A 10,206-nucleotide genomic window follows, 5' to 3' on the forward strand; every position below is an offset into this window, starting at 1 on the left:
TGAACCTTCAGCGGCAATTAAGCTCTCCCTGCCCTTGAGCAATTCTCAGCCTCTTCGGTACTTGAGGCTAATCGTGGTCTTTTGTTCCCTGATGGGCCTAAACCACGACAGGGCTTTGGTCAGGGAGAAGCAACAGCCCTGGTTACTATAGAGCTTGGGAAACCTGCTGAAACCCAACCTGGATTATTTTAGCTGAAAAGCAAGGAGGACCCATGACAGCAGAGTGTTTGCCTTGATTTTATTCTGATTTATTTGTTGCTGGGATTCCTAACAAATATAAGCTTGCACAGCAATTAAATTACATTTAATTTGATTAGATTAGAGCTGAGGGAAGCACTCTTCTCCCTCTACAATGTAAGGAAAAGAGAAATGAAACCTCTCAAGAAAAACAAACACGACTTGGGTTTGGAGATGCAAAGAACTCCAAATTTATCTAGATGAAGGAAGGGAGATGTAATGAACTTCAATTGAGCAGGAAGCCTTGAGAGAGAATCAAAAGTTTGGGGGATTCATAGGAGGACATAATTGCAACATGTATATCGATTTTACAGAGATAAGAAAACAAATGTTTGTGGAGATTGGACTTTGTTTATTACATTTATTTCCCCACAGAGCTGATGTTTCTCTATTAGAAAAAAAATACACCCATCCTGATGTTCTTAAATGCATTGTATTTTCAGAGATGCTTATTAAGTTATTGCCTGATCCCACTGGCTCTGTTTTTTTTGCAAATTGCTTTGTTTGGAAGGTTACACTTTTCACTCAGGTTATGAAGCATCATTTTTCCCCTTCCTTTACTGGTTTGCATTAAAGGACCAGGATCTTGCTGTGCCTATCGCTCCCTGGGAGCTCCCCAAATAAACCCCTTTGCCCACACACTCTGCAGACCCCTCAGCCCTGTCTGTGCATGCTGGGGATGCCCAAGCCCCCGACACTGATAACTGCCCCTAAAATACTCCATCCTGCACCTTTTCCGTGTGATTGAGAAGCTGAGGTGACAGCAGCAGAACCCACAGCCACCAGATCCCATCTGTGCCATCCCATCTCCCAGAGCTGCCACGGATCACCTCCAGGAAGCCCCATCTGAGAGGGAAGGGTTTCTTTTCACTCACCACTTCAGCCAGTGCGTTACTCGGCACTGATCCTGTGCACTCCTAAGTCTCCTGGTAGCTTTTCAGGGCTCGCTACTACCACAGCTAATCACAGCTCAGACGCTGCTGCCTGTGTCAGAGAAACAACACTTCCAGGTCTGATTGATTAGGATTTAAGTTCTGATTTCTCTTAGAGCATAATCAGGCCTGAATGGGGAGATTTTTACAGTGACAATTAAAATAATGAAAGTGAACTTTAAATGACATTCAAACACTGTCACCTGCTACCAGCTCCACTCTCCCCTCTGCATTCTGGGAAGTGCAATTTTAAGCATCATTCACTGCAGGGTGATTACAGCTGCATCTATTCAGCACGTCGGGCTGAAACGCTGCAGCAGCCTGAAAGGAAGCGTTTTCAGGTGTCAGGACCTGCCACTGCGCCTGGTTTCCAGGAAAGCTCAATATTTGGAGTGTGTGATGGGGGTTGAATGCTTACAAAACCCGGAGCAGACTCTGGATTAGTTCTCTCTTCGTGGCATTTACAGGTTGCAATGAATTCACGTTGCGTTTGCAGCGTACGGTGGTTAGGAGTTTATTGATTTACAGATCATTATTTTACTATACATTTAGATAACAGCAGCCTGTGGAATTACTCATGTGGCCAGGGTCAGGGGCTGATCGAAAGCCTCGTGTTATCTATACTGCTCAGATCTGGATAAATCAAAGCTCAGCACAAACAAGCTTGAGGTTGAGGGTAAATGAGAAGGAGGATGTTCTGTCCCATGGGGATGTCTGTCCCCTCCCCAGCTGCAGGGACGGAGATCCTCAGTGCCTTGCATGGTGCTGCTTAGAGGTCCCCAGGTTTAGGGAGATGCTGAGGAAGAAGGGAGTGACAGCCTCCTTTGCAGGATGTGCTCCAGGGCTGGAGGGCTGAGCGTGGCCTTGAGGCAAAGCTCTCTAGAGGGTCTGGTACCGCATTAAAAAGGGTCAGAGGAAGGACTGAACTACAGTCTCCTTAGGCAAACATGTGCTTCAGCATTTTGAAGCTTGCACCTTGTCCAGGTGACTCAGTTCCAAATTGCCACCCTTCCCTCTTGTTGCTGGCAGGATTGCTCTCCTACAGCCCAGCAAACAGGAGTGATCAGGCACTGAAAGGCTCCCTCCTGGGCTTGTCAGCTCCTTTGATGAATTAAAAGGGTTCATGGGAATCAGTGAAGCAGTGCTTGTACTTCAGCACAGGCAAATAAGGAGTCAGAGAGTTCTGGATAAAGGGGATGTTAAAAGGCACAGCTCCTAAAGGCATCACAGAGTAGTCTCTATGGGCTGAGTGCAAGAGAAACCTCCTGCACCTGGGGTGGCTTTACCCCCTGTCACATTCCATTCCTGGGCCAGGCAGGGATGTGCCTTCCCAAAGCAGCTGCAGCAGTCCTGGCAGAGGGCTACCATTGGGCTTGGCTGTCTTCTCCGTGAAATCAGCTTCCAGGCTCTGACACCCTCAGTCCTGTATGGCCTGTAGTGCTGCAGGAGTGATGGAGCTGCAACATCAGTTTCTCTGAGATGCTTATGCGAGGGATGTCTTGTCTCTGAACTCATGCCATGTTTTCTCGCTTAGTGTCTCTGCCCTCTTCCCCAGCCAGAGGGGCTGCTGCCAGCTTTATCTACTGCTCAGCAGGAAGGTGTGAGCTGGAAGAGGCTGCTGGCTGTGAGGCCTCAGTCCCTGGGAATCTCCTGTCAATCTGCTGTTTGGAGTTGATAAACCTTTTGCTCAGATGTTTCCAGCATGTTTGTGTTTTGGTCTGGGAGCTACAAGGATGTGAAATCTGCAGAGATTTGTGGAGCATCTGCAGACCTCATGTGTGCTGCTGAGGGAGACTGAGGAAGTTGAGGGCTCTGCAGGGCTGTGAACCCACACAGCTCTGCTGGCAGTGGCTTTGCCCCTCTCAGGCTGCGGCTGATGGGGACACACACTTTCCATCGCTCCTGTGTTATATTTTGTCACCAAGTCCTGCTTGCTCCTTTGATTTTGGTGGTTGTGCCTTGCTGAGGGATGACACACTGTTCTGTTCATTTGTTTTCTGATAATCTCCACTGGTCTCCAAGGCTTCCTTCCCCCAGCTTCAGCTGCTGCCTACTAATTTCCATCCAAATCAAGTGAGGCTCTTGGCTGCTCAGCACACAGGCACAGTATTTAACCAGTTAGCCCAGCTTGCCTTCCAAAGAGCAGGGGTGTGATGGGCTAGCCAGGATGCTCGAGAAGTTACAGAGGATGCTGCTTGCTGGGAGGCGTGGGCAGATACCTGCTTTGCTGCCACAGGCAAAGGCCAGTGTCATGTCCCAGCTGGCAGAGCCTCTCCTGAGGCAGAGGAATTGATGGCAATTCTTCACAGGACTCACTTGAGCAAGTCCTGGCCTGAAAGTTCCCAAAAATAAGATGCAGGTTTCGAGACATGGCAAGTGTACAGATGTGTGAGAGCAGAAGGGCTAGGGTCATGAGGCTGGGAGTGCTGCCTGTCTTGGGGAAAGAAAGCAAAGTTCAGGAGTGAAAATGCAATCTATTAGCATCAAAATCAAGACAGCACAATTGCTATGGTCTCCTATCTGCAACTAAGGCAGCTTTGCAGCTCTTCACTTCTAATTACCCACAGATAATAAGCAAATACAATAGTGAAGGATATTAGAATAATTTACTGTTCATCAAAGAAAAAAGATTGGAATCATTTGCCTTCAGTATATCCCTTTATGTAACAAAGATCCTACCCAAGAGACCTTCCAATCAGCCCCTTCTGACAACTCTTGCCAAAAAATCTGTTACAGCTATTAGCAACAAAGTTATTAGTTGGTAATTAACTCTGTAATTAACTTGAAGTGACTTCAGCAATCAACACTGAGATCTAATGTGAACATGTCGTTAAATCAAGTGCCATTAATGTGTGGAAAGATCTCTCCACCGTGGCTGTGATGACAACAACCCAAGGTTGCCACGCCGCTGGTTCCTGGTGATGGGTTGTGTTGCAGGGAGCAGTGGGACTGCTTCTGTCCTGAACAGCTCAGCTGAACTCCAACACAGGCTCAGCCATCACTTTCTGCATAGGCTGTTCTGAGCACCCCCTTTTCTCCAGCATCTCAGCCACTCTGGACACTCACTGCAACCAAACTCCTGACTCTTGATGAGCTTTTGCCATTTAATTCCTTGCATGAAACATTGAAATAATTCCTCCTTATCCCTTTTTAAAGAAAGATACTGTCACCTTCTGATCTTCAGGCCAATTTTATCTCTGGTCTGCCTTGCAGCACAACCAGACACTCCAGCTCAAGTGGGTTTTATCCCTCAGCATCTCTTCTCCCCTCCCTGTTCCCTTCTCTCTCCACCCACCTTCTCCCTGATGCTCTTTAAAAAGACACAACTGAGTTGTGTTAATACACCCAGCACTCCTGCGTGAGAGTTATTCTGTCTCATCACAGATACAGAGGGAGAGGGAACAGATTTGGCATTTAATAGAGCTATCCTCAAGGACACCAAGGCAGCTATTCAGGAATGATCAAATGACAGGTTTGAATATCAAACAGCAGCCCTGACAGCCAGGGAATCGGAGACGTCTTGCCGTACACCTGGTATCCTAATCTGAGATGAGAATCTCAGGGGAGGTGCATCCTTTTCAAAGGGTGCTTTTTTTCATTTTTAAGGAAGAAGGGAAAAAAAAGAAGAGGTAACTTTTCCTTTTGTCTTCACAAGTTTAACAAATGTGCATCCATTCAGAGAAATCATTTCTCTCCAGTGGCAATCAGCTTAAATATGTCCCATTACCAAGCTGCCTGCTACCGTACATCAGCAGGCTGCTGGGTCACGTGGCTGAGTGTGGGTAACTGGTAATTACCTGTCTTTGCAAGATTACCTCAGCTGAGGAAGGGAAGAGGCAGGACAGTAACGCAGCTAAAGCTGGGAGAGGTGAAGCAAGTGTGCTGAGGGCAGGGAGCGACTGGGAAAGGCTTTACCTAGTGGTCCTCTGTCTCCCGTGGGTTGGTCCTAACAGGGCTGGAAAGCCAGTACATGAGAGAGCATCACCCTAAGACATCTCTGTCCTCCTGCAGCCTGATGAAAAATGCTGGAATACTTCCAACCCATGTCCAAGCAGCTGCGGGGGCTGCAGCACCTACACGGGCTGGTGAGACGCCCACACGCTGCTGATGGACTCAGTGTTTCCAACCACGGTGCTCTCCCACTTCTGCAAATCACTCTCCCAATGAAGTACAGCTTCTTGGGGTGGCCATGCCCACCAGCCCCTGATGGAGACCTTTGTAGAAGGGAAGGGTGCCCAAGCCAGAGCAGCAGAAACCTGACTGTGAGCAGAGACAGGCACACAGGCATTGGTAACCTTCCTCATTTCAAAAAACATGTAAGCAGGACTGTACCTCTACATCTTATATGTATATTCCTTGATATATAACTTAATAAAACTTTATGGACCTAGGATAAGGAATCCACGCTGAATAGATGAACTGGGATTGAAATATGGTCCAATTAAGTCTGTAACAGGGCTGGCTTTACTTTGAACATCCTCCAACTTGAAATGAAATCTTCACTGAAGGAGATAAATCAGCCAACATAAACTGCAACCCCGCTTCTGCGCCACTCCTGAACTAGCAGGGATCACCCAGCCCGTGATTTTTGGGAAAGGGAAGATGGATTCCTATTGTGATCAACTCACAAGGTGCTTGCAGCCTGTTCCCCACAGCTGGGCTTGGGCAGCTCTTCCTGTGCTGGCTCTGCCAGACCCCTCGTGATCATCCCTGCAGAAAGAAAACAAAACAGCAAATTGTTTTGCTGTCGTGTTCCCACAGCTGCAATTAGCACACTCATGCATTAGTTTTATTTTCCCTTATTCGGCGTCCTCCTTTTTTCTCTTCTGCTGCTGCTTCAAGAAAAGGAGATTATTTTTAATTACAGTTTTACACTCGATTAATGAACGTCAACAATGTGCTAATGAACGGGGCTGCAGCATGAGGACACGATGTGCTTCCACGGCTTTCAAGGGGTTTCTGTCAGCATTATTTATCTCCAGGCTGCCCCTGTGGAGGCTTGAAGATGGGGAAGGACAAACAGAAGGAAAACATCATGTTCTCCTGGATCTGGGCACAGAAATTGCTCAGGGTGCAGCAGGCTGAAGCGCCTCAAACATTGACCCAACGCGGTGCCAGGGTGGGTCTGAGGATCCTAGGGACACCAAGGTGGGGGCTCTGCTGTTGGCAGTGGTGATTTCTTATGCCACATCATACATGTGCAGATAGCTCATTGTTAATGGAAGTATTATCCTGAAGTCATTCTGCATAGTTAAAAAACCCCCACTATTGTAATTTTCTGGATCATGGTGATATCACCCGTGGAGTTTCAGGCTTTGCTTTTCATCAAAAGCAGATTTACTCTCTCCCCCAGAATGCAAGAAAAGGTATATGGGTTTTCTGCATGTGGAAAAGGTCATTCCATCATAAAAACCTGCCTCCTGACATGCTGTTTTTATTGAGGTGAAAGGCAGAAGTATTGAAATTCTGCCAAGCCAAATGAAAAGGGAAAGCAAGCTCTCCAAAACAAATAGCAACCCTCCAAAACCTGAATGAAAACCCTACTCACACGTTTCTGTAGGGATGAGACAGGGGCTTTTGAACACAGCCCAGCTCAGGCCAGCTCACCCTCCTCCCAGGCCTTCTCCAGTGTGCCATCTCTGATGAATTTCCATCCCTCTAAGGGGGAAACTATTTAAATCTTAATGGAAGACAGCTTCATGGGCGTCCCTACTGCTGGAAGGACTCTATCCATCCTTCCTCCTTGCTTTTCTTTATTAAATTCCCCTTGGAAACCTCCTGTTCCTCTTTAGCTTGTGGCTCCCGAGCTCTGGGTGTGAAGGATCCTGTGTAATACCAAAGGAAGAGGTTGTGGCAGCAGGAGCAGAGGTGGGTGATGCAGCAACCTGGTGGCCAATTCACTCAGGCTCACTGGCCCCCCATCTGCAAACCTTTCAGCACAGGGTTCATCAACTTCTTACTTTAATGAGAGGCGAGATCCTCATCACACTGCAGAGATGTCTGGGAGAGATTTAAAAAGCCAGGAGCTGTCACAGGACTCATGATGAAGCCGTGAAAGTACCTTATCTCCCTTTTACGCACCTCCCCTTGAGCTGAGGTCATATCCATCCATTTATCTGTCTGTTTATCTGACCTGGGACACTGCTGTGTGCAAAGCACACACCCCAAAAAGAAAAGCTGAGTGTTAAAAACACTTTGCCCCCTTTTCTCATTTTTTCTGATGAGAAATGTAGGTGAGGACGCTTAGTTTTATCTTTGAGAAACACACTGCATTTTGCTGGTATGTTTTTACAGTGACATTGGTGCCTTAAGAAAGAGATGTATTGAATTCCTGCAGCCACAGAGCCCAGACCAGTACTGCTGACAGGTTGGACTGGCATCCTACCCCCCTGCCCTCCCCCCTTCCCCCCCAAAAAGGAGAAAATGAAAATGCAACCCATAGGAAAAAGCAAATAAAAACTGTATATATTTGCCTGCCTCCTGCAGAAGGGCCCTACTCTCATCCTATCTCCAAGGCTCAATGTGCATATGTCCCCAGCATGATAAGGCTCCTTTGAAACCATTTTCAATCCCCGTGCTGCGTCACCATTGGCTGCCTTGTTACCAAAAATGTACCATGAAAGGAAAGGGGAAAAAAAATCCCAACCTAAAAAGACTCTGGACTGAGTCAAACCTATTTACTCATAATTCACAGAGCATTTTCTTTCCTTCCCTCCTCCCCCAGGAGGCCAGACACCAGCAGCACAGGGGGTGTGTAGTGGGGTCTGGGCTCCCCCTTACCCCTTGGGCATGGAGGTGAATAAATAAACCCCTTCATAAATTCAGAGTCAGGATGGGTGGGGGAATAGGGGGGTGGGAGCCTGGTGTGGAAACCCGAGGTGGAGTTAATGCTGCAGTTGTCAGACACTTTATTATTTATGAGCCTGGAAGCCTTTTATGATGGGAACGTGGTTTGATCCCTCAGCTAGAAAGAGGCAAGATTCTAATGCTGTCTAACCCTTTCCATTTCATTCAAGAGCAGCCGGAGTTTGCCGACACTTTCTGTTTTCGTGTGCAATAATTGCTTAATGGTGACGATTAAGCTTGGCAACGCTCTGCAAACTGTCACTCTTCAAGAGCTTGCAATTTTCTCCCAGTTTGGCGGCTTGAGAGACTTTCTGCCTTTTTTTCCCCTCCTTTCTTGATTTCTTCCAGCAGCTTAAAGACAGAGAAAGAATCTGGTTTCCATTTTGGAAGAGGGGATAGTGACCTAAACCCCTCTTTGCAAACCAGGACCTGCAGAGACATCTCTGTGCATAGATGTTGAGAGGAATAAGCTTGCAGATGGATAACTCAGTAATAGTAGAAGCATTTTCATCTGTAGGAGGGTTAAACCCATCAGTGTGCAGCTGCCAAGATCTAGGCTTGGAAATCATCTGTAGTTTGCTTTTTTTGGGTGATGGCAGCAGGACTGGTGAGAGCCAGACACTCAGCAGGATGTTAAATGCCCAGCAAGGCACTTAACTCATCCCAACATCACTCAAACAATTATCTTGTAGTAACATTTGGGGTGTTTTTTGTGCATTATAAGGTATATTAATTATGAACAGGTTTTGGAATTTAATTCTTAGGCTTTAATGAGCTGCTTCCCTCCACCAGCAGATGTGAGCTGACTTCTGTTTATGGCCATCCTAGTGCTTGAAAAGGCTTCGTTTCAGCAAGGGGGGGAAAATGGTCCATGTCACCCTGAAACGTTAGCAGGGTAATGGGGAAACAGTGAAATGAAACACTAAAACACCCCATAAAACCTAAGTGCTTCATCACCATAACTAATGAAAATATATGATTGCCTAATAAAAAGCCCTGTGAATGGGTCACGCATGGTGGCCCTGCTTTTATTAACACTTGTTCACATCGGCCGGTGGCTGCAGGGACAGACGAGGTGGCTGTGGGGTCAGCTTCAGAGACAGGGGGAAGCAGCACCCTGTGTCCTGGATGAAGGCTTGGCTGGGCAGACATTTTTAGCACAGAAATAGATACTATCTTTGTTTTTCCGTCAGATTTCATGTTTTCAGGTCTGTGCTCTTACAGTTTCCTTAAGTCCACGTTCTGATATTACACATTATTCTAATAACTTAGTCTGTGTCCTGGGGTCCTACAGCTCCCACCAGCCTCTTCTCCTCCTCCTCTTCCTGCATCTTCACTACTGCTGAAGTGGAACAAAAATAACCAATAGCATTGTGGAGAAATAAGATTTTTAGTTAAATCCCCCCTCCCCAATTCATTTTGTTCATAGTAACTAATTCCATTAATTATATTATGATGCAATTAAACATTTCATTTCCTAGCTATTAAAGCTTAAATTATTTATTAATAATTACAGATCATTAGCTGATAATGTTCACTCAGCAGCTCAGGAGCTGAATAATTCATCTACTTTGAGTATTCTACAACCTCCCACCTTGACATTTGTCAGTAAGCTTTTTTCTCTGAGTTTGGACCATGATTTCCCAGCTCAGAGAAGAACCATGACCCACAGCAAACCCCAGTGCTGCTGAGGGAAGCATGGCCAGGTCTCAGCCCCCCACCAAGAGCACAAGTCCTCCCTGGACCCTTTTCCAGCCTGTCTTTCAGCTGGAGACAGAGGAGCCCTGAGATTCTCCCTCCTCTCCTTCAGGACAGCAGCAGATCTTTTGGCTTTCTGAAACATTTATTAGCATAACCAGTGATAACAAAGATAATAATAAGGACATTTAGCTCAGTAGGATGGGCTCTGAGGTCTCTGCTTCATTAGCTGCTGCCAGTGATGCCTTTGGGAGAGGTGAGGCTGCACCCAGTGCCCTGGTTTGCAGGGCAACAGCCACACCTGCTCCAGAGGAAATTGTCCCCAAGAAACTCAAAACTGATCCTTTTCTTTACGTGGTAACCTTGCAAAAGGCAGTGTCAGTGCAGGAGGGGATGGGGAGGTGGGATGACCGAAGGGTTCTCCTGCAGTGCAGGGGGATGCTCCTGGCCCAGGCACTGCAGTCGCTCCCTGCGAGATCCAGGAGCGTCGCTG

The 10,206-nt window shown here is 47.0% G+C and overlaps 1 long non-coding RNA gene across 2 annotated transcripts; it reads right to left on the minus strand.

The window, feature by feature from the left end:
• Window positions 1-266: 266 nt before the first annotated feature.
• Window positions 267-7,219, minus strand: LOC133628058 (uncharacterized). Of its 2 annotated transcripts, XR_009820505.1 has the most exons (4): window positions 7,130-7,200; window positions 6,718-6,994; window positions 5,798-5,879; window positions 267-3,599 (listed from the first exon to the last, which is right to left on the minus strand). It is a non-coding gene; the product is annotated as an uncharacterized LOC133628058 (long non-coding RNA). The 2 variants fall into 2 exon arrangements; XR_009820506.1 differs by lacking the exon at window positions 6,718-6,994 and having other exon boundaries at window positions 7,130-7,219.
• Window positions 7,220-10,206: the final 2,987 nt, after the last annotated feature.

Source organism: Colius striatus, chromosome 27, assembly GCF_028858725.1.
Source record: "Colius striatus isolate bColStr4 chromosome 27, bColStr4.1.hap1, whole genome shotgun sequence".
In the NCBI taxonomy this organism is placed as follows: domain Eukaryota; kingdom Metazoa; phylum Chordata; class Aves; order Coliiformes; family Coliidae; genus Colius; species Colius striatus.